Raw genomic sequence first — 25,390 nt, 5'->3', positions numbered from 1 at the left:
TGTTGATGACACCGATGGAGCGCCGTACTGCACGGAGAAAAGATGCCACGTCAGGAAATCGGCGGTCCCGGAAGGGTTCCTTCAACTTCAGAAACAGGTCGAAGTCACGAGGACTCATGTTTGGTGCGTACGGAGGGTGTTCCATACCTCCCAATGCCACCGTTGCAATATGAGCTGGACATTGTTTGTGACAACACGGATAGGACGATCCCTCGCAATAAACTCATAGCCGATAACATTCTTATGCGTTTTTGCCACGGACAAACCTCGATTTTAATCCACGGACGCTGATCCTTTTTTGAAAACATGCATTAAAGCGGCGAAGTCAACCCTCTTCACTTCAACGCTACACATCGACAACAGCTCTACCTGACCGCTCCCATATCCTATTTGTCTATGTGAGATCTCCTGCGAGTGTGTGGACTATGTTGCCACTCCATTACAGCCTCCATAAAAATGAAATGAAATGTCGTATGGCTTTTAGTGCCGGGATATCCCAGGACGGGTTCGGCTCGCCAGGTGCAGGTCTTTCTATTTGACACCTGTAGGTGACCTGCGCGTCGTGATGAGGATGATGATGAAGACAACACTTACAACCAGCCCCCGTGCTATTGGAATTAACCAATTAAGGTTAAAATCCCCGACCCGGCCGGGAATCGGACCCGGGACTCTCTGAACCGAAGGCCAGTACGCTGACCGTTCAGCCAATGAGTCGGACACAGCCCCCATATATTGATAAGGACGCCCTTTAAGTTATCAGAAGTTCACCAAGAAGGCTGTTTTGATTTGAGTCCTTTGGCAGAGGTCACTGGTGTGTCTGCATAGATATGGAGGTGTAGACTCTTTTCTATTTTCTAACAGATGTTACAACACAATAAATTGACGTCTACTGTACGGCGAGGGGATTGATTCCAACACACAACGTGAACTGGAGGTTTGTACCGCGCAGTCCACTCGCTCGGTCTTTCGACATGTCTTGATGTCTTCCGACCACGACAGGGTTGGATTTGTGCAGCTGAGACTATTTCTTTTCCACGCACTTCATGGGCCTTCCCTTATATTTACCGAAACAGTACATTCAATCTTCGAAAATGGAAATTTTTCCTCAGTCATCAATGACCTGTATTTAGGGCTATCGCCCAACTGGCCGATTCTCTATCAATTGTTTACCTGGCTTTTTATTAAACGTTTTCATAGAACTTTTAAATTTATCGAACATTTCCCTTGATAATGTGTTCCAATCCCTTACTCCTCGTCCTATAAATGAATATTAGCCCCAATTTGTCCTCTTGAAATCCAACATTATCTTCATATTATGACCTTTCCTAATGTTAAAAGTTTCGTTCTAGTTTATTCATCTACTAATGCTATTCCACTCATATCTCCTCTGACAGCTCGAAACATACCATATAGTTGAGAATCCCGTCTCCTTACTCCTAAGTCTTCCCAGCCCAAATTTTGCAACATTTTCTGAACACAACTCCTTTGTCGGCAAACACCAACAACAAAATGAGCTGCTTTTCTTTTAATATTTTCCAGTTCTCGTATCAAGTATTCCTGGTGTGAGTTCCATACAGTAGAACTATACTCTAATTGGGGTCTTACGAGAGATACGTCCTCTCCTTTACATCATTACCACTACCCCTAAATACTGTAATAACCATATGAAGAGATCTGTAACCTTTATTAACAACCGCTTTAATATGATTATCCTAATTATCCTAATGAAGATTTTTCCTACTGTAGGCACTTAAAATGTTTCCCAAGAGATACTATCACCCCATCAACACAATAATTAAATATGAGAGGAATTTTCCTCTTGGTAAATCTTACAAGTTAACTTTTCATCGCATTTACCTTCATACCATTATCCGCTGTCCATCTGACAACGTTGTCTAAGTACCCATGCAGTCGCTCACAATTCTGCAACTCATTTACTACTCTACATAGTATAACATCATCCGCAAATGGCCTCATCTGTGACTAGCATGTGCCCACGGCTTTGCCCGCGTTTATTAATTCAACCGTTAGATGTTTCTAAACTATTTATTTAAATGCAAATTAAAACATATTTATTAACTCATATTGTTTTCACGTAAATTGCATGAAATACATTATTTTAATTGCATTACATTGTTACTTTCAATGCTTAGGATACCGGCTTGATGGATGGTACAGATAATATCAAAATAATGTAAAAGACCATTTTATATAATACAAAATGTATTGTTTCCTTATAGAGCTTCGGGATAAACTATATTAATGTCCTTCCATTTGAAGGTAAAATGTAGACTGTATTGTGTTTGTCTTTCGAACTCTTGAACAATCCACGTACAGTTAACAATGGCAAAAGCACCGTTTTCGAACATTGAGTCCTACAACGTTAAGCGATTGTCCTTTTGATGCACATGTACACTGTATTGTGTTTGTCTTTCGAACTCTTGAACAATCCACGTACAGTTAACAATGGCAAAAGCACCGTTTTCGAACATTGAGTCCTACAACGTTAAGCGATTGTCCTTTTGATGCACATAGCGAATCTCAAACAAACGTGGGAACTGCAGTCATCTAAATTGAATCGATATATCCGAAGGAATTATGCGAATCCGGGGAATGAATATTACTTCGTTCGCGGCGGCTTCCTACTCAATGGACTTGCAATACGAGGAATACTACTTCGCCCACGGCATGCCCAGTCATGATGGTGGCTTCAATAATATTCGTCATCAGTTTCAGACTCGTTTTCATTGCAGAGGAAAACATTCATATTCCTGAGAAGGATAATCGGTGCCACAATCGTCCACTCCAAGATGTTCGAGGGTACTCCAGGTGACTCCAATTGTTCAAAACCTCTGTCGTGTACTTAACAGCCTCATCTGTATGACATGTCGTGTTGATAGACTTTTCAATTTATAGGAAACCGAATAATTCTTGTCTTGGCTGATATATGTATTATTCCTCCTTTATTATTATCGTCTATCTTGTGTCCTATATGTTTGCCCTAAATGTATACATGTACAACCTTTGTCTCCTTTATCTATGGGGTTTGGGTATGAAGTGAGATGAATCTTCGTAGCGAGTTTTTACAACTGGATGACTTTTATGACGTCATCCTAATCAGATGAGTTAATGAGATGAAACGAATGACATGATATATGATAGTAAGAATGAAGAGAATGAAACCAGGCGCAGGCACATAGACCAGTCCTCTCGAATAACTAAAGACTTTACGTCCCCATCCGACGGTCGAATCACCATCAAGAGCGTCATATGCCCTCACACCATATAAGACTAAAAACGGCTTCCTACGCCATGGACGTAAAATGGCTCCTTGAATTGTGTTCTCTACCTATCTTATGTACGTTGCCTAACGACAGTGACTCTGTGCATTTAATCTTGGTGACAGCATGTTGGATTGTCATATTCCAATACACGTTTGCCCATGGGTTTTCGTTCATAACTCACCAACGAGAGCGAAAATGAAAATTCCGGCTTCGAGATGCATTCGTACCCCCCTTTCATCTACCTATGCTCAAAATTTCAGATTTCTGCGTGCTGTAGATTTGCTGGGCATCGCGCACAGGCAAAACATAGACAGACAGGCAAACACTTCCTTCTATTCCCATTCTTTACTCGTATCATGTATAGGCCTATGTATGTATTATTATTAAAGCGACTTTATTGTGGCGAAGTTAGGACCGCTGGCCCTTTCTCACACTTAACCACTTCATGTAAATAAATGAGTACTAAATTTCAATACCATTTGTTCAATTTTAGAATATAAGAATTTAAACAATTTACACTTTAATGTATACTAATAGTATAAAAAATTGAAATGACCTAATTTTAAATCTTTACTACCTAAATTATAAACTAAACTAACTGAAGTATAAAATATATACTAGTGTCTTGTCGCAGCAATAGCTGCGAATAAAAACTAAAAATAGAACTTATGATAAAGGAAAAATGAGAAAAATAACGGAAAATATACTGAACTCCGGGAGACTATTTATTTGCCTTTAAACTTACACTTCCGTTGTGACTATACATATGGAATTTTTGAACCTTGGCAATTTATAGAATTTTCAGAATCAATTCTATACTCAAAACTTGAATCTATAACGTAAAGCTGTCCGTATAACACTCGGCAATTTTCAGTCCGGCTTCATGTATAAATGGTTAGCGTGCTGGCCTTTGGTCTCAGGGGTCCCGGGTTCGATTCGCGACAGGGTCAGAAATTTTAACCATCATTGGTTAATTTCGCTGGCACGGGGGCTGGGTGTATGTGTTGTCTTCATCATCATTTCATCCTCATCACGACGCGCAGGTCGCCTGCGGGAGTCAAATCGAAAGACCTGCACCTGGCGAGCCGGACTTGTCCTCGGACACTCCCGGCACTAAAAGCCATACGCCATTTCATTTCAGTAGGAAGTAAATCTGAAATGTACCTGTGAATCGTACCCTGAATCTTAAAACAGTAAGAACCTAATCCTGGTATGTGCGGAATGTGGCTACGATTATCAGAGAAGGATGTAAAGGACATTGAACTGTTATATGCCTTATATGTTTCATGAAATAGTTGTAGCATCAAACCTTTAAGTAACCAAACCATCGTGGCAACATGAATTTAAATATCCATTTACCATTTCCGCAGCAAAATTCGTGCTTGGCAGATTTTATTTAATAACCCTACACAGAATAATTCAATGTAAGTTTCATAATAAATGACTTTTTCAAATAGAATATCCAGAGATGGATTTCCTTCTGGTTCTCGCTTATTAGAATCAACGTGGAGCAACAATTAACATTCTGGTGATGACTTGATTTCACAGATCCATCTATCGGACTAACATAGAAATGTCTGCATAGCCAACTTTCAGAGAACTCTCTATCGCGATGGCACAGAAAGATCAGCGGATACACTTTCATAGAGCCATCTACCAGCGAATAGAGTTAATTTCAATGACCTAATCATCGCATAATTTGAATAAATAAAGGACAAATATTGCGTTACATGTTCAAATGATATAAGAACACAATAAGGGTCGGTCTGAGTCACTCAGACGGTTGAAGCCCTGGCCTTCTGACCCCCAACTTTTCAGGTTCGATTCTGACTCAGTCCGGTGGTATAGAAGGTGCTCAATTACGTAAGCCTCGTGTCGGCAGACTTGCTGGCACATACTAGAACTCCTGTCGGACCAAATTCCGGCACCTAGGCTTCTTCGAAAACCGTCAAAAGTAGGGATTATTATTATTATTAGTAATAGTAGTAGTAGTAGCAGTAGTAGTAGTTAAACAATAAGGTCAATAATACTGCCCAGCGGGAACACACCCCCCTTCCCCTACTCTTAATCATTACAGGATTAGATAACACTTCACCTACTCCAATTCTCTGAGTTCCATTTCCTAGAATTCCTTCCTTCCCTTCCCTTCTCTTCTCTTTTGCAAGCTGCTTTACGTTGCACCGACACAGATAGGTCTTATGGCGACGATGGGATAGGAAGGGGCTAGGAGTGAGAAGGAAGCGGTCGTGGACTTAATTAAGGTACAGCCCCATTTTTTGCTTGGTGTGAAAATGGGAAACCACGAAAAACCATTTTCAGGGCTGCCGACAGTGGGGTTCGAACCCGCTATCTCCCGGATGCAAACTCACAGCTGCGCGCCCCTAACCGCACGGCCAACTAGCCTGGTCGTTCCCTTCTGATTATAGGAGCCTTACTGAAGGTTATTGAATAAGGAAGTTGGGTGTCCGTTGGGAAACGGTGTTATACCGTCTGATTTTTCTACTCTAATGTTATCGAATTGACTTAAGATGACACTGACTGACTTCTCGAAGTCCTCTCTGAAGTGCTGACCATTTTCTCTCAAAACGTGGAATTTCTCTCAGCACCCAAGCAGGAAAATTGACTGCTGTAACACACTTTACATCTGAGAAACTCATAGATTTGTCAATAACGACGTCCTAAAATACATGGTTTAAGACCTGAAGCCAAACAAATTCATATGCAGTACAGGAGTGGTATATTTATTCAACACATGCCCCTTTGTGCCAATGTGTAATTCCAACCACGTTTAGGAGAAATCGTCACAATTCCACTCCTCATTACAATTGACCACACTTAATTCATAACAGAATCGTATTTGCCACAACTTATTTATTGGTCACAATTACAATTGGCCATATCGAATTCCTAACAGAGATATAATCAGGAATAATTCAGTTAGTGAGATAACATTTCTATTACTTTACTGGAAGTTCCCTGCTATGTTGTGACTCAACGCCTGGGCATAGTACTGATTGTCCCCGTCCTCCGTATGAAAATGAAAATCCAGATTCAGGAATGTAATAAATGAAGCCCCCATATAGCGGCAAGGATAGGAACTGTGTCGGCTGCCGAAGCCTGTCTCACTTTTCTGGGGCCATGATTAATGACTGATAGATGAAATAAAATAAAATTGGGGAGTGTTGTTGGAATGAAATATGATAGAAAAAGCCGGAGAAACGTCTGTCGTGCCTTCGCCTTGTCCAGCACTAATCTCACATAGAGTGATCTGGATTTGAACCATGGAACCCAGCGGTGAGAGGCCAATGCACTGCCGCCTGAGCGATGGAGGCTTCCTCCGTATATTGTTCGTAATGAAATGCGTCGATCTCAGCATATCTTATTGCCTTCTTACTTGGTGAACATCGAAATTGCAGTCTTTCGCTTGCATATAATTTCATCATTCAATGTGAAAATACTGCGAAATTACAGTGGAAGAAGGAGTAAAAATACTTCGCATTTGGGAAGTTTCGAATACCTGTAGACACTACGAGAATACAATACATTACAATGGAAAATACTGTATAGGAAACTATTTAGCTTGTGAGTTAGTGACCAATCTGGTTTAAGAATATCAGGAATCACTATCTATCATAGTTTACCGTTTTCGTTTTAACATTTTCATTTTATCACACCTGCATACCCATGATTTTATGACAATCACTGAAACATCCTTATACCTCTTTGGACTAAACATCATTTGTTTTTAGTAACAAATTTGACCATCAGGTGCACAATCAAATGGAAGTAACTGTGTTATTCTGATCAAGAGAACAAGCCAACGTATGGGAATGCGGTGGACCGAAAAGGATTGAATTGAAAAATATGACGGTATATTTCCGTGCTGCAGTTTTGTTCTTTCAATTGGTTATAGTCAGAGCGTGACAAAACCTAATCAAAACATATTTATTAAAAACATGTATTCACTCATTTCATATGTATTAGCTAAATAGTAAAAATAAATATAACTCGAGCTCCAGATTCTCCTATACACTCTGAAGCTCTCGTAATATTACTAGAGAAATAGACTTGTACTCGGTGGCATATGGCGATAATTTGACGACGGTAAATTTGCTATAACTATGACGAATTTTAATTGTGAGACAAATCGTAACTGTTAAGAATTGTACGTGTATGACTTAACGTAATTGTTAATAGTTGTATTTGGGCGACAATACGTAATTGTTAGGAAATGCATTTTATAACAAAACTTAATTGTTAGTGTTACGGAGATATCCGTGGAGCAGAAAAAGGTGAAAGAACGTGCGGGTGTTGAATGGGGCTAACTACGACATCAGAAATTGAATTAAAAATTTAACAAAGGTTATATTTCTCTTTAAATCACACATTTAACAAATCTTTCACTCAGTGAAATAATTAGGTTACAGGTACAAATCTGGAAACAAGACTTGGAAAATCCAAGATTAGTGAACTTCTACAGATTTGGGGCTTCAAGCCCTTAGTTTACAAATTCTGAGATACCGGATCCAGTTCACAAACTTGCGAAATCTCAATGCTTAGACAAGGACGGAAATATCCCCATTTATGAGGACTTGCTCATATATATTTACAATATTTAGCCTTCCAGAGGCACTCCTCAATATAACAAAAAACTTAGAAAAGAGCTTACATGCTCTCAATTTCAAACAGCCTACTCAAATCAACATTACATCAAAAGGTTACAATCTCTAGCCTCTCAAGGCACGATTTACAAGGAAAATAGTTTTACACAGGGGTATCTTGTACCCAACCTACTGGACCATCATGGGAAAAGAACAGGTTAGATTACTGGCCCCAATACAAAATGAATGGAGGCGTATACTTGCACTCCTAAATGAAGAATAAAATACTAACGGGGCTCTCGACCCAGTGATACAGGGACTAATCCCAAGCTACTGAGGTGACTCGAATGAAAGTTACTTTAAGGCATTACAGGAAAGAAGAAAAAGTGTCACAAAATCGTAGTCACCTCGAACCAAGTTGAAGGGGAACTCGAGAGAGTAACGCACTCTCTGTCCCCGAATTACAGTTAAGATTTTATGAAATTTTTACATTAGCTGAACGAAAATTTACATTTTATAAAAGGCATGTTACATAGTTAGAATTTCAGACCTTCCCCTCGGATAAATTTACGGAGACAGCAAGAAAGATAGAATTTATGTGGCCATTACCTGGCTGTTGTTCTGCCTGCCGAAGAATGATGCGCCCCGCCTCCTGCCTTAACACACACACACTCAGAAAGACGACGATCAATGAGACAAGATAGCCAGAAAAGCCTCAGCTTATTATACCCGAAGGGAAGGTTCGATAGGATTCTGGACTAGTCCGGAGACACCCTCTCAATTTTAATGGACAATTCAAATAGTAACAAGAAGCCTGTGATAGGCTGAAAAATAATTACAGAAATTTTTAATTGGCCAGATTCAAAACTGGCGGAAAGAAAAAGAAGTGTTGCCAACCCAAAAATAAATTAACGTTGATTCAGTTATGAAAACCTAGAAACACAAAACTTCTTTAAATTATAAGTTCTTCCACCTTGCACCAGAGTGCATGACCAGAGTTTTTCAAATGACATCTATGGAGGAAAGTTTAAACTTCTTGAAGTAAACAAACACAAAGCAAATAAATCCAGTCAGTTTAGGCAACTTCACAATAACACAATTACTTAATACTTCAGTAGTGACATATTCTGATGAATGTTCCAACTTCATGTAGTAGCAGTTTCACGTTTGGTTAGATAGATAGAGGTCTTTAAGGCGCATATTTTGAATGTGCGGAGTTGAGGTGTACCTCCCGGTACAGTTAGAATTCCATTTGTATGACAAAACTAAACAGTTACGAAGTTTGTATGACGAAACGTAGTAGTTACAAAATGTATGTGTATGACGAAACGTAGGGTAGTTGTTACGAATTGTATTTGTGTAACGAAACGTAATTTTTAGGAATTGTATTTGTATGACGAAACGATTTTTTTTTTGCTATTTGCTTTACGTGCCACCGACACAGATTGGTCTTATGTCGACGATGGGGCAGGAAAGGGCTAGAAGTGAGAAGGAAGCGGCCGTGGCCTTGATTAAGGTACAGCCCCAGCATTTCCCTGGTGTGAAAATGAGAAACAACGGAAAACCATCTTCAGGGTTGCCGACAGTGGTGTTCGAATCAACTACCTCCCGAGTACTGGATACTGGCCGAGCTATCGAGCTCGGTGTTACTAATTACAGTCCACGAACCTGCTACGTTGGCGTAGCAGGGGGAGGTGATACTCCCACGTGGCGCGTCCCAGGTGGCGGATGGGGGGGGGGGGGTTCTAACCGGCTTGCCGGTGGACTTGAGGGAAATAAAATACCTCTCGCGGACCAAACACACTACCCCCTGCGGGTGGGGGACGCACATGTAGAATACACCCGCGGTATCCCCTGCCTGTCGTAAGAGGCGGCTAAAAGGGGCGACGAAGGGCTGACTGAATTAGAACCATGAAACTAATTTTGAATCGTACCATCACGCGGGGAACACCATAGGTTGCCTGTACTTGCGAGTAGTACCACTAAATTTGGTACGAAATAGGTTTGTGATTAGTAGCAGTAAAAGCCTGGCCTGGTGGATTCCACTACCCGTGCGTCGTACCCATGTGAGCAACACCGCGGGTCTGGGCGTAGCCTGTGAGTTGTACCACTATATGAGCAGCACCGTGGGTCTGCATTGCCTGTGATTAGTACCCACTATGTGAGGAACACCACGGGAATACCGGCGCCCGTGTTTAGTACACCTAGGTGGGGAACCCTCTCGGTTTGTGTTGGCTATGAGTTGCGCCATTGTGTGAGACACACCATAGGTCTGCGTTACTTGTACGTATTGCAATACTTGAGAGTAGTGCCATCTTTTGTGGAACACCGTGAGTCTTCGCTACTTCTGATTAGTACCCCAACATGACACATACCATGGTTCTATTTTACTCGCGACATGTACCATTCTGTGGGCCTTAGACGTGGATTTTGCACCCCCTTTAGATACGAAGCACCACTGTGCTTTATAAGTGGTTCCTTGGTCGGTAATAATGTTATTTTCGATCTGTATTGAGTCCGATCCACTGGTTTTTGTTTGTTTGTTTTGTGTTTTGTTGGGTTCCTGTCCATCCATTCATTCTTCATGACATATTTTATTTTTATTTTGGTCAGTGGATGCCTTTGAAATTTTTGTTCTTTCATTTCGTACCATTAGGGACCGATGACCTTCGATGTTAGGCCCCTTAAAATAACAAGCATCATCATCATCAGCACTAATATTACAGTTGCATGACGGAACGTAATAGTTACCAATTGCAGTTGTATGACAATACGTAACTGTTACAAATTGTATTTGCATGATCAAACGTAATTATTGCCAATTAGGTCTTATGGCGACGATGGGATAGGAAAGACCTACGAGTTGGAAGGAAGCGGCCGTTGCCTTAATTAAGGTACAACCCTAGCATTTGCCTGGTGTGAAATTGGGAAAACACGGAATACCATATTCAGGGCTGCCGACAGTGGGATTCGAACCCACTACCTCACGGATGCAAGGCCACAGCCGCTTGCCCGTGACCGCACGGCAAACTAGCCCGGTATGCGTGTGATGAAATCTTATGAATTGTATTTGCATGAAGAAACGTAATTTTTACGAATTGTATTTGTCTGACGAAAGTGTAATTACTACGAATTTTATTTGTATAGCTATTGTCGCGAGTTTCCCTATTCAAACTCCAACCATGGACCCCATCCCACTCCAATCCAGTAAGTAGTCGGCACTGTGGGGTCACGGTCTTGTAGCGTGTCGAATCGCATATTCCCTACCAGAATGGTGTACTAAAGAGTGTTAGAAGTTATGTTTGAAGTAATGGCTGCCCAGGGTGTGGCCTGGTGCTAGGCACTAGATTTGTCAAGGGTCCCTCCTGGACTTGTTTACTTGAGGCCTTGTGCTTCGTATTGCCCTAATGTTTTTAGAGGGTTATATTTAACAGATACCTTCTCGTGGATACTAGCAGCCATTTTCCTCCCTTCCTCCCGTAAAGCGGTGTCACTCTTGGTTGATATCGAAACCTATGATAAGGCGAAGTGCCCAGTCTTGGACACATTGCAACCTACAAGGGGGCATTCCCTACTCATCACAACCGATTTCGCTAGAAATGAAAGTATCTGTCCCCCTCTGTGGTGTAGTGGTTAGCGTGATTAGCTGCCACCCCCGGAGGTCCGGGTTCGATTCCCGGCTCTGCCACGAAATTTGAAAAGTGGTACGAGGGCTGGAACGGGGTCTACTCAGCCTCGGGAGGTCAACTGAGTAGAGGTGGGTTCGATTCCCACCTCAGCCATCCTCGAAGTGGTTTTCCGTGGTTTCCCACTTCTCCTCCAGGCGAATGCCGGGATGGTACCTAACTTAAGGCCACGGCCGCTTCCTTCCCTCTTCCTTGCCTATCCCTTCCAATATTCCCATCCCTCCACAAGGCCCCTGTTCAGCATAGCAGGTGAGGCCGCCTGGGCGAGGTACTGGTCATACTCCCCAGTTGTATCCCCCGACCAAGAGTCTGAAGCTCCAGGACACTGCCCTTGAGGCGGTAGAGGTGGGATCCCTCGCTAAGTCCGAGGGAAAAGCCGAACCTGGAGGGTAAACAGATTATGTATGAAAGTATCTGAAGTGGGAACTCCAGATGGCCAATCGTATAGAAGATAAAAAAAAAAAAAGTGTTGACGCTGCTCTCGCACCGTGTAAGCCACTTACGTTAGTGCGCACGCCGACCAGTAGTTGGCGTAGTGGTAAGAGCTCGGACAAGTAATTCGATGGTCGTGGGTTCGACTCGCCGTGTGGAGACTGAAATTTTCTGTCAACTTTTATAGTATTCATGTTCCAATTAAGCAAAGTGATGAATGATTCACTTTATTTATTTATACGCAAAAGGCACAGAAAAGGTAAAAAATTGGGATTTCCTTGTCATTGTCTACCTGCGCCAAGAATCTATTGTTTGTGTAGAGCCGCCAGGAGGAACCTTCACTTGTCAGGTGAAAACGAATCTTACAGCGAAAAGACTATTCACGTTTATGGCACATTCCCCAAGGAGGGGAGTTAGCCAATAAAGGGGAAAAAAGAAGAATTTCTGTTTGAACACGTCGGAAAAGTTCGCAAATCCAAATTTTCTACAATTGTGCGCTCATTAAAAAATGACGTCCTATATGCCTTGTGTATATATATAAATAAATAAATCCAAACCAAACCAAACCCCATGGAACTACAGCCCTTGAAGGGCCTTGGCCTACCAAACGACCGCTGCTCAGCCCGAAGGCCTCCAGATTACGAGGTGTCGTGTGGTCAGCACGACGAATCCTCTCGGCCGTTTTCCTTGGCTTTCTAGACCGGGGCCGCCATCTCACCGTCAGATAGCTCCTCAATTCTAATCCCGTAGGCTGAGTGGATCTCGAACCAGCCCTCAGGTCCAGGTAAAAATCCCTGACCTGGCCGGGAATCGAACCTGGGGCCTCCGGGTAAGAGGCAGGCACGCTACCCCTACACCACGGAAATAAATAAATAAAATAAAATAAATTAAAATGACTAATATAAACATTGAGAAAAATATTCTCGACGCGGGGAGTCGAACCCACGGCCATCGAACTACTAGACCAAGCTCTTACCACTACGCCAACTACTGCTCGGCGTCCTCACAAACGTAAGTGGCTTATACGGTGTGAGAGCGGCGTCAACATTTTGGTTTTTATTTTTATTTTCTATACGCTTGGCCATCTGGAGTTCCCATTTTGGGTACTTTAATTTCTAGCTAAGCCCTGCATGTTCTATAAATTTGAGCGAAATCGGTGGTGACGAGTAGGGAATGCCCCCTTGTTAGTCACAGTCAGTGCCTATGGCACAGCGACACAGAAGTGTGTAGAAGGAGCTGTAGAGAGCTTATTCTCAGCGTAAGGAGCGAAGAGATTTGTGAGACCTTGCTATGGGCCATTGTTTAGTAAGTGCGCAGGATGGCACACAGGTACTTGGCATTCGAAGAACATCCTAGTCCGAAGCTGAATATAAAAGCAGAGCTCAATAGGCGCTGCCTGCCTAAACGTTTCTTCTACATTATATTCGCAACAAATACGTGGTGTTCCCTAATAGCTGACATACTAACATGCTATGCCCCTTTGCTGTGAAGTGTACCCGCAGTGACCAGACAAAGACTCCAAGCTCACCAACAAATGGAATTGCAGATGGGCCAGTCACAATTCTCCAGCCTTTTTACTCGCCGCATTGCCAACGGCATAGCAAACACGATTACACAAGTACAAGTCAAAAGGCTAGAAACGCATTTTACTCTCTGAAGGTTGTGCTCAAACAACATAAAGTCAACAAAGCTGTTTCTCTTTCCAATGTTGCTAATGGAATGAGTGCGGGAACAGACTTTATAGAGCAAGCCACAACTAGCATACCTAATTACTTCTATTCAAGTCCTCTATTCGGATGACTACCGGTAATACAGTCTCGTACAAGTTGGAAAACATTACCTTGATTATATCCACTTGCCTAACTAGCACATTCAGCGTGCCCTATCTATAAAGTCGTGTTGCAAGATGTAGAGCTCTTTCTCATAATAAATAATATTATTGTCTTTATGTCTCACTAATTACTTTTACGGTTTTAGGGGACGTCAAGCGGCCGGAATTTTGTCCCACAGGAGTTCTTTTAAAAACCAAACTCCATGGAGAAAGAGCCCCGACGGTCCATGGCCTACCAAGCGACCACTGCTCAGCCCGAAGGTCTGCAGATTACGTATGATCGGCGCGACGTATCTTCTCAGCCGTTATTCTTGGCTTTCTAGAACGGAGCCGCCACTTGCCATCAGATAGCTCCTCAATTGTAATCACATAGGCTGGGTAGACCTCGAACCAGTACTCAGGTCCTGGTAAAGGTATATGACCTGACCGGGAATCGAACACGGGGCCTCCGGATAAGAGGCAGGCACGCTACCCCTACATCGTGGGGCCGACAGAGTCATTTTTACTTGTCAGTAAATCTACCGACACGAGGCTGACGTATTTGAGCACCTTCAGATACCACCGGATTGAGCCAGGATCGAACCTGCCAAATTGGGGCCAGAAGGTCAGCACCTAAACCGTCTGAGCCACTCAGCCCGGCAAAGATTTTTCTACTTCTACCTAATCTAATCCATCTAGGTAAAGAATACCTAGCAATACGGCTAAAAATATTTGTAATGATGGGATATTTTACATCTACCATTAGCATGTTTCATAAATACGGTACCGTGTAAGTCACGTTTAATAGAAAGACCGAAGTTTGATTTGGATCGCAATGGCTCCACCATCGGCTATCATAATTAGCTAGATTTCACTAAAGTAACGTTCTAGATAAATGAGGAGATAGGTAGTTTCTTGTTGCGTTCCTCAACGAGCCACACATTCCTAATAGGCGTACATGTCAGTCAGCCAAATCAACTGAAAGGCTCGCTCTAACAAACCCTGTAAGTGACATTGCACAACATTTGCAACGGGTATTGCTTTATAAGGAATGCTCTAACTGTACTTAACCCATCATTTAGATGTTCCAGGAAAGGAGAAATTAAATAATGATTTACTTTAATGTAGAGATCTCGGGAGAACACTACTTTGGCAGTTTCAAAGCGAGGTGGCCCTATTGCGTGTCTGGCCTTAACACGTGTGGACACTTTCAGGTGTATTATGTATTGTGGGGATACATAATGTGAATTTTGTCTTCATTAGCGGACTACTAGAGTAACTGGTAATTTATAATAAAAGAAGCGATTATTTTTCTTTACATTTTGATTGCATTTCACACCCTAGAGTTCCTCGACGATGAAGTGGTAAAGTTAGAAAGTATTGCGCCATAGGAGTCCATGTTACAACAGCAGGTGTTCTAGTTGACATCACTTGCTGGGGAGATTTTGATGGAGGAACACATTAACCCATAGAAGATCCGAGGACGCTCCAAAGTTATTCAATCGTCTAAGGTGGTAGTGCAAATTTAGCCAATGAGGCGAGGTTGTCTCAAAACCTCAATTATCAGTTGTATTTAAAATGAGTTGTTTGTATTTCGATGCAAACTGATTTTGAAATATGGAATACACACTGTTGTAAATGATCTTATTTCCATTTTTGCTCAGAAGGAATGTAGGAGAGAAATAAATACGATAGACATAGTCATTTTCTGCGTTCTAACGGTCTGTTTGTCATTAGTAAACTTTTTTTTGGCTGAGCCCAGAAGGTTTTTGATGTCAGTAAACGTATTGTCCATCGTGTGCGGGCGAAAGATCTGACTTTAGGCTATCGTGTGCGATATAATTATATATAGCGTGTTTTCTAGGGTATATTTTTGATTATGTTCTCTTAAAGGTCTTGAAGTATAAGCCATAAGGAAGGAAGAAAATCACATTTAAAAATGAAGCACCTGATTTTCCCGTATATTATCAATAAAAGGATGAACATGTTTGAAATAGCTTGTTAAATAATTCAAGGAAAGCTAGTGAACAAAATGGAAGCTGGCGTCAGTATTTCGATCAGGTATGTTCCTTACGGCTGTTATTTAAAATAGTCCTGTGATAAACCTTGTCTTCATTCCGTCCGTGTGAGGGCAAAATTATGTCCGATTCATATTTGTGTGTGTGGGATTTTTACCACGGTTTATAGTGGACAACACATGGGAATATTTTGTTTATGATGTGTGTTGAGATGTCATTGGGAGATGTGATAATGTCCTGTGTGTTGTATATGAAATTTTCGTGGGAGATAGTGAAGTCCGTTCATTTTTCTATGCGATTCTTGTGTTATTCAGTTAGATTGCGGAGAGTGCAGATTCGCGGTCGGATTGTGGAAGTTATAGTGTTTTGTGTATGTCATGTATAAGAGGGATGTAACAGTGTCAGAGCGAGGCATTTCATGTTTGGATGAAGACTCAGGCACCTGCGTGAGTCAGTCAAAATTTGGGGTTAAATTACCATAATAATCATATTAATAATGGCCGTAGTAATATTTATTCTCTTGGGGAATGAGGCATGTCACGATTTAGGCCCATGGACAAATTTATTTGTTCGGAAAGAAGTCATCTAAAAATTTCAGCGGGGAGGCGAAGTAGCAGGGTTCAATCTGGTGAGATTTGGGATTTTGTGTTGTAAGGAAAATGCCATATTTTTATCTGAAGTTTTGTGAAATAAAAGGGAGAAATTGAGAAAAGTTCGTAACTGTTCTAAGTTGATTCATGGATAAAGAAATGTAGTCCATGTGTGCGAGACCATGAGACATGGTGTTGTTCATTTGTAAAGTGATTCTGTAGGTAAATCCAGAAGTTTTGTATTCCTGGTGAAGATATCAGAGGAGATATATTGGTACTAGGATTTTGTGGAAAACCCGAAGAGAAAACCCTAGGACAGTGTTCGTTGAAATGTGGGAATGACTTGAATTCTGATTCTGTGAGAGCCAAGAGAAAAAAAGGAAACGCGGTTATCTAACTCCAATGAAAATTTGTGATTCGAGATGGTATGTAACGAATTCCACTAGTGTTATTATGTTTTAACAGGTTAAAAGGCACAGGCATTAGAACCCAGTATTTTGTGTTAAATTATATATTTTGTTTGAACTGCATAAAGTGAAAAATTGAGTTCAGCATTGTGTGACAAGAGGATTTTCAGGTAGACAGCTCTTGTCGGCAAACAGGTGTACGCTGCGTTAAGCGAAAAGTTTCTCCCTAGTTGAAATTAAAAGCAAGACCTTGGAGGCAGTCTTATCCAAATTATATTACAAATATCATCTGTATCAATTTTCATTCCCCATGTAATTCAGTGCGAAAAGATGGTAGCCACGGTTATCAGGCCAAGATAGTTCACGTTTCGAGACCAGTGACCTAGTTTCGGGAGTTCTGCATTTGAGTTTAACCAGTTTAACCGGAATAGTGTGTTTTAGTTTGCCTTTTAATCTAATAGCAGTTTATGTTTACCTTATGGATATCGCTTTTGTATAATGCGAATAGATGAGTGTAAATAATAGGAGAACGTTATCTTTGTAGTCGTTTTACAGTAGTTTGATAGTGTAGGATTATCGGAGCGTTATAGCTCTACTCTGCGTCACCTACAAGTTATTAGAAAGACTGATACTGAACCGAACAGCACCGGCCATCGAAGCATTCCTTCCAGTTGAGCAAGCAGGATTTCGACCCGGTCGTGACTGCAGTGACCAAGTACTATCCTTTACCAAATATCTGGAGGATGGTTTTGATAAGAAACTGGAAAGCGTCTCTGTCTTCTTAGTTCTTACAGCTGCATATGACACAGTCTGGAGGGAAGGTCCTATGCTTAAACTGATTAAAGCTGTTCCTTGCATAAAAATTACTACACCAATTGACAGAATGTTAAGCAAACGACTATTTCAAGTTCACTCAGAATACAACAGAAAATTCCACAAAGTCAACAATGGTCTGCCTCAAGGGTCGGTTCTATCTCCTACTCTCTTCAACTTATACTTCCACAACCTACCTGAAACCGTGTCCCGAAAGTTCATATATTCGGACGATATTTGCTTTACAACTGAACGATGCAACTTCGCAGAAGCTGAAATAGTTCTTAATCGAGACCTTGAACTGTTGGATGACTACTTTCAAAGATGGTATCATCATCCCAACCAACAGAAAACAGTGACATTTACATTCAATCTGAGCAATGCAGAAGCGAACTACCATCCAAGGGTATTCTTCAAGGGTCATGAACTACAATATTGTGCCAATCCCAGTTACTTAGGAGTGACATTCGATAGGTCTTTTACGTACAAAAGTCATCTGCAGAAAACCGCCAACAAACTAAAAAGTCGTAATAACATTCTCCAACGACTGGCTGGAACTTCTTGGGGAGCGGATGGAAACACATTACGGACAACATCGTTGGCCTTGGTCTATTCTGCAGCAGAATACTGCTATGGTGTCCGGCTCAACAGTATTCACACACAGCTAGTAGACTTACAAAATCGCCAATCCATGCGGATCATAATTGGTACACTTCCTGCTACACCGATCCAATATAGTACCTCCACATATCAGGAGACATTCATCTATGGACCAAAATGGTGAAGAATCAACATCTACCTGTTCATGAGGATATATGACAGAAATGCACACGCCGTAAGTCTCGCCAGCCTGCTTGGGAGACTGCCGTGAAGATAACATCCAGCGACTTCAACTCCACCTCTAAATGGTCAACAGAGTGGTCTCTATCCCCACCTCGGGCAGTAGTGGATATTAATAATCCATCCACAAAACTGGCAGGATTCGATCTGCCACGTTTCACCTGGAGTAGACTAAATCGCATGAGATGTGGAGTAGGTAGAACAGCATCTACTTTACACACACGGGGCTGGTCAGTTTCTCCATACTGTGACTGTGGGGAGGTTCGCCAAATAATGAAACACGTAATGCAGGAATGTCCACTCCGTGCTTTCACTAGCACCATGGAAGACTTCAATTCAGCAACACTCGAAGCAGTGAAGTGGGTGGCGGGTTTGGACATTCACATTTAGTGAGATGTACATCACTCGCACTCAATGTGTATATATGAACTGTCAGAGTTGATAGGCGGATAGTGATGTAAATATATTGTGTTTTCTCCTTGTTCATTCAAACTTTGTGAATTGCTTTGACTGAATAGATATAATATTTTATATTTACTTTTTACTTATCTTTCACTGATTGTGTAAATAATTTATAGGTTTGCTAAGTGTTAATATAAGGAAAGATCTTCATTGGGGTAATCACATAAATGGGATTGTAAATAAAGGGTACAGATCTCTACACATGGTTGTGAGGGTGTTCAGGGGTTGTAGTAAGGATGTAAAGGAGAGGGCATATAAGTCTCTGGTAAGACCCCAACTAGAGTATGGTTCCAGTGTATGTGACCCTTACCAGGATTACTTGATTCAAGAACTGGAAAAACTCCAAAGAAAAGCAGCTCGATTTGTTCTGGGTGATTTCCGACAAAAGAGTAGCGTTACAAATATGTTGCAAAGTTTGGGCTGGGAAGAATTGAGAGAAAGAAGAAGAGCTGCTCGACTATGTGGTATGTTCCGAGCTGTCAGCGGAGAGATGGCGTGGAATGACGTTAGTAGACGAATAAGTTTGAGTAGCGTTTATAAAAGTAGGGAAGATCACAATATGAAGAAAAAGTTGGAATTCAAGAGGACAAACTGGGGCAAATATGCATTTATAGGAAGGGCAGTTAGGGATTGGAATAACTTACCAAGGGAGATGTTCAATAAATTTCCAATTTCTTTGAAATCATTTGGGAAAAGGCTAGGAAAAGGAAAAATAGGGAATCTGCCACCTGGGCGACTGCCGTAAATGCAGATCAGTATTGATTGATTTGATTGACTGATTGTGATTATTCATCACACGCCAAATAATGAATGGAATAATAATCGGAGCGTTGCTTTACGGGTAATGTCTAATGGCCTACATGAGGATAAATCTATGAGATAGTTGGGCCATAGATAGGACTGGGAAAGTGATTCAGCTGGCCAGTTCACCCTATGTGAATGTTGTATAGGATCGATGCGTGATTTCATGCGGTATTCTTTTGGGTTGGCAACAATGCAGCGTGAAGGGATTACTTCTCGTTATTCCATTGTTTTAACTGAGTTTGGAGTTTATGTGTTGTGAAACACAGGTTTCCTTGATTGTGAACGTATTATTTGTGTATATTTCAGACAAACGGATATGGAATGTCAAGTTGACAAAAGTGAACATTTCCGACACATTTTACTCTTTGAGTTTAACCGAGGATCCAGTGCAGCAGGAGCTGCGAGAACAATTTTTGAAGTGTACGGCAATGAATAAATAGTTGAAAGAACAACACAAAAATGGTTTTCCCGTTTTCGAACAGGACGGTTTGTCTTGTCTGATGATCCACGTTCTGGAAGACCTTCAGATTTTGACGAAAATCGCTTGAATGTGTTGCTTCATGAGAATCCTCCTCAAACAACGCGGGAAATAGCGCAAGTTTTTTAATGTGATCAGTCAACTATTGTTCGCCATTTGCATTCCATGGGTAAGGTACAGAAATTGGGTATATGGGTACCACATGTGATAAGTGACAGTAAAAGAATCGACGAGTAAACATCTGTTCGTCATTGCTTGCCCGACACCGGTTGGCTTGTGATAGGCACGAAGCATTCCTTTCGAACATTGCCACAGGTGGCGAGAATGGTGCCTGTATGTCAACATGAAGAAGAGGAAAGAGTGTCTCAGCCCATCAAAAAATGTAACTCCCTGTGTCAAGGATAGTCCCCATCCAAGGAAAACATGCGTGTTTAGTGAAACAAATATGGTATTCTTCACCACCAACTTCTTACGAAAAGGTAACGATTACCTCTGCTGTGTATAGTGAGCAGCTAAGGCGGCTTGCCCTTGCTATTGACAACAAAGGACAAAGATAACAATCAGTCGTATTGCTCCATGATAACGCTCGTCCGCATACAGCGCAATTGACCAAAGGTGTGATTGCTGAACTTGGTTGGGAACCTCTTCCTCATCCTCCGTATACCCTGACCTTGCCCCCTCAGATTTCCATCTTTTCCGCTCTCTTTCTAACGACATTCACGGGCAAGTGTTTCCTGATGAAGCTTCTCTTGACCAATGGCTAACATATTTCTTCCAGTGAAAACCAAAACAGTTCTACAGGCGATGCAGTCAACTACTACCTGAATGTTGGTAGAAGGTCATTGAGAGTGGAGGTGAGTACATCACTGAGTGATTGTGAGTTACAGTGTGACAGTGACAGTAAAATAAAATAAAGTATAAAATATAAGAACCGCGCGAACTTATGTATCGATCCAATATTTGCCAGTAAAGCACATGGGACGGAAGTCATATGGGATTTCACGGATGAGATAGTCCTAGTAATTGTCCAAGGGATACCGTTACATTCTGACTTGTTGTAAATAGTTAATCGAATTATTATTATTCTTTTTGCACGTCTCATTCTTTTCTTCATGGGTATCTTAGCGTCTTATTTAGATCCCGTTATAACTAGGGTGTACATGAGTTGGGTCACAAATTATACTTGTAATGTTAGGTTATCGCAACTATGGATGATGTTGAAGGCAAGGCTTATTCGTATTTACCATGTAGTTGCACAGGTTTTCTTTTCCAGATCTTCGATTCGAATCAAGTTTCGAAAATATTTGCTTCAAGACAATAAACGTCGGCGGCAAGTACTTTTTATGTAATGGCCGCAAATTCAGTTGTCAAAAACACTAGGTAATCCGGGCAGTTATTTGTTTTCCACCAATCAGGTGTTTGTGTTTGTCCCAACACTTTCCAGTTCATATTCAGACAACGCACTACACTACCAACCACCACAGAAACACGCAATAGTGATTAGATCCCTCCATACAGGGTTGGCGTCAGGAAGAGCATCTGGCCATAAAACAGGACCAAATCCACATGTGCGACACAGTTTGCACCCGAGACCCGATAGATGTGGGAAAAGCGGTAGTAGAAGAAGAAGATGAAGATGGTGATTTGTCGGTTGAGTAGAGACGTTCGTCCTTGAGCAGACCATTTGGTGTAATTCGACAGAAGTAGGCTATGTGTAGACGCTGTGTTTTACCCTCTTCCTATCACGTTGTCATCATCATGATGATCATCATGTGTTTTTATTATACATAGCTATAAAAGGCATGAGTATGAAACTGGAATCACAGATAAGGCCCTTTGCGGATGATGTACGGTACGAAGTAATAGATAAGTTACAGAATTGTGAGCGAATGTAAAAAGATCCCGACAAAATTGGACAGCATGTTACGGTATGATGATTAACGGGGTGAAAAATCAGGTTGTAAGTTTCATAAAGAGGAGAAGTCCTCTCACTTCTAATTACTGTGTGTATGGGATCAAGGTAACTCATAGGGATCAGTGTACGTACCTAGGCGATAATATAAAGAAACAACTCCTTTAGGATAACTACATAAACGGAATTGTTTTAGATCTCCTTATGTGGTTATGAGGGTATTTATGGATTGTAGTAAGGATGTAAAGCAAAGCGTGTATAAGTGAATTAGTGTATTCTTCTAGTGTATGGGACCCTTACCGTGATTATTTGATAAGAGAAGTTCCAAAGGAAATAGCACGGTTGATGATGACGATTATGATGATGATGATGTTTGTTTGTTTGTTTGTTGCTTAAACGGCTCCAGTAGCACGATATGTTCTGAGTGATTTCCGGCAATAAAGTAGTGTTACGAAAATGTTGCAAACTTAGGGCTGGGAAGACTTTGAAATAATGAGGCGAACTGCTCGAGTAAGCGGAATGTTTCGAGCTGTCAGGGCAGAGGTGACTTGGAATGACATTAGTAGACGAATAAGCTCGCTTGGAGATTTCAAGAGCAGAAAAGAATGAGGATAAAGTTGGAATTCAAGAGGACAAATTGGAGCAAATGTTCGTTTATAAGAGAAGGAATTAGGGATCGGAATAACTTATCAAGGAAGACAATTGATACATTTATAACTTTTTGAAAGCATTTAAGAACAGACTATGTAAAGCACTGTTAAGAGATATGCCACCTTGGTGAAAGCCCTGGTGATTGATTGATTGATTGATTGATTGATTGATTGATTGATTGATTGATTGATTGATTGATTTATTGATTGATTGATTGATTGATTGATTGATTGATTGATTGATTGATTGATTGATTGATTGATTGATTGATTGATTGATTGATTGATTGATTGATTGATTGATTGATTGATTGATTGATTGATTGATTGATTGATTGATTGATTGATTGATTGGGACGCCTCAAAGATAATGGTCATTACGCCAAACCAGCTAAAGTCGAAGAATTGAAATTGAAATGATTGTCATCATTTTTGAATCCTTTGGTCCGATGGGAGCCGTGTCTAAAAAGGATAATCGTCGATTTAGACGTGTATGAATACGAAGAGGATAAGGGGGACACTAGTATTTCCTTCTTTCGAGTCGACTTCTTTAATTTATATTTATGTAATTATATCGTTATTTTAATGTATTTTTCATGTTTACCATTAAAACTTGTAGCTTTGTTTATAACTACAACATATGTAGTAAGTCAAAGAGTGAGTCCTTTCTTTTGGACACCCGGTATATAGCCAAGTACACATGCCAGCTATGCCAGACTTACGTAACGAGTTTTGATAAATTCTGTTGAGCCATTTCCCCGTGATTTCATAACAATAAAGTAAACACACGGGTAGAAATTGAACTGAACCCTCTTTCGATATTTGTGTGACCAGTCCGAGAAAAGAAAAAGTGTGAGTCAACAATATAAGGGCAATATCATCATTTTATTTATGTATATAAAGAATAAGTTTCATTTTCAGTGCCACTTTCAATGAATTGCGAATAGAATTAAGCCAACAGTCTGCATAAAGATTACCGTTGCACTTTATGTGAAACGGATACTGGTTTCCATGGAGGCATATGCAGGCCCAAAAGCATTCACTTTGACGGATGAGAAGTGGAAACATTAAAAGCAATTTCAACTGCCCAGGAACGTCAAAATAACCATTTCAATAAATTCTCAACGAAATTACACGGAACGTGAACTCGCCAATGTGTAGTCCATACGAGTGGCTTTGTGCAATCCGCGGACTATATAGCCCGCCACTACAGCCGCGCTATTCTTATGCAAATTATTTTCATGAACCTAAAGATATTTTGCCACATTAACATGAATTATAACTGTCGGTTTATCCTGTGTTAAAATATATTATTCGCTATCCGCATGTAGACCTGTATATTTGTCTTAGAGGTCTGAATAAATTTAAATGATTTAATATAATATAAATCATTTTAAGCACGGGTGTGCTTCTTAAACAATTCAAGACAGTTGTGTGCATAGAATATTTGTACAAATGTTTCTGAAATAAGATTGTAGTAAAGCTATTGTTAACAATTGTTAACAGAATACCAACAGAAATTACCATTCCATTAAAATTTCAGTTTCAAGTACTAGACTGACGATTGGTAGGATATTCCAAATTCTCCAATATAGATCATGTGACTGCAGAAAATTCAAGAAACTGTAATTATACCCTCATCAGTGGCTCTACGGCGCAGTATGCGCATCGTCTTCCAGCAGAACCTACCCAAAAGGCTTCCCACTCCTTGGCAGCTGTCCAGTTCTCACTCGAAGCTTCTTCGCATCCTCTATGAACCCATAAATTCATCAGAGTCCAGGCCCTCCATACATCCCCAGTTCTTCACGAGTACGAGGGCAAGTCAATAAGTATCTGCAATCAATTTTTATAATTTATTACAAAATAGTGCACACTTTTTATTGATATCATTTTTCAACACAATCACCCTGCTTTACAATGCACATGGTGCACCGTTTCATAAGCTTTCTGATACCCTCTACAGAAACGGTTTCTGGTTGCGCAGCAAGCCACGAATGCACCATATGCAGAACCATGGCAAATATGCATATGGTTTGCCACGCCATCAACAGTCATTCGTCTGTTATTCAGGAACATATCACGCTCTTGTTCAATATTGGCATCAGTTACGGTCCCAGATGGACGCCCGAATCTTTCCTTATCCTTTACGCTCGTGCGACCCCTTTTGAACAGCTCAGTCCACTGGTAAACTGGTAAACACTTCGCTGAGGGAAAACACAGTCCCGGTATTATGCTGAAAGTCTTCTATGAATTTCCGCTCCTGGTACACCCTCAGAACACAAACCAAAAAATATAGGATTACGGAACCCTGTTCTTCCTTCGTGCAAACAGAGAGCTGTACTGATTTGATAACGTTTAAACCTACCCCAGGAGTAGACAACAGTGCCATCTAGGTGTTGGTGAGTACACAATGCCATAGAGCCAACGTAGAGACAATTACAGCAAAATTGCAGATACTTTTGACTTACATATATGTCATAATTTTCGTTAGTATTTCCTCATCGTTCATTCTCTGAACAAGATCTTCCCTTTGTAGTGGAATCATTTTGACTGATGTCATATTGTCGGGTGAACTGTACAGTTTATGGAACACTTTGTCATTA

This window comes from Anabrus simplex, chromosome 1 (genome assembly GCF_040414725.1).
Source record: "Anabrus simplex isolate iqAnaSimp1 chromosome 1, ASM4041472v1, whole genome shotgun sequence".
NCBI lineage: Eukaryota > Metazoa > Arthropoda > Insecta > Orthoptera > Tettigoniidae > Anabrus > Anabrus simplex.
This window is presented reverse-complemented; position numbering follows the sequence as displayed.